Source organism: Nannospalax galili, unplaced genomic scaffold (assembly GCF_000622305.1).
Source record: "Nannospalax galili isolate Female #2095 unplaced genomic scaffold, S.galili_v1.0 scaffold211, whole genome shotgun sequence".
In the NCBI taxonomy this organism is placed as follows: Eukaryota; Metazoa; Chordata; class Mammalia; order Rodentia; family Spalacidae; genus Nannospalax; species Nannospalax galili.
Genome location: NW_008329624.1, coordinates 559,205 through 559,669, shown reverse-complemented (window position 1 = coordinate 559,669; position 465 = coordinate 559,205). Strand labels below are relative to the sequence as shown.

At 40.0% G+C, this 465-nt stretch overlaps 1 long non-coding RNA gene across 1 annotated transcript in view; it reads left to right on the top strand.

The window, feature by feature from the left end:
• The first annotated feature begins 335 nt into the window (after window positions 1-335).
• Window positions 336-465, top strand: part of LOC103739101 — a 2,437-nt gene continuing 2,307 nt past the window's right edge. The window contains exon 1 of the long non-coding RNA XR_607477.1: window positions 336-435. This is a non-coding gene — a long non-coding RNA (uncharacterized LOC103739101). The remainder of the gene's footprint in view (window positions 436-465) is intronic.

The following is a 465-nucleotide window of genomic DNA, read 5'->3' as shown; positions in this document are numbered from 1 at the left end:
TTAGACAAGTCCTTGTTTTATTCATTGAGTTATTCAGCAGAAAACCAAGCAAAGTTTATCATGTACCAAATATTCCGGACACTGAAGATATAAATACACCAGCCATGATTATTGTCTTTATTTCCTTTTGATTATTTGATTCAAGACTGAAATGAGTTTTAAAGAATACTGGCATGTAACTGGGTACAATAGCTTTAGTGTAAATTAGCGTGATGGGTACAACAAATAATATGCATGTGGTGCTGTTACGGGGAATGATCAGGGGATTGACCTAATTCAGAGTGTCAGAAAAGGCATCTGTGGGAGGAGGAGCAAGTAAAAATAGATCAGTGCATGGGAGCTGAAGAACAGAAGAGTCCAAGAAGACAGGCGGGCTGTTTTCCTGTGCTCTCAGAAATCCTAGCCATGATCCAGGGAATACTAGTAATATTGAAGGTAAGATCAGGCAGCAGCTGCCTCCTCCTC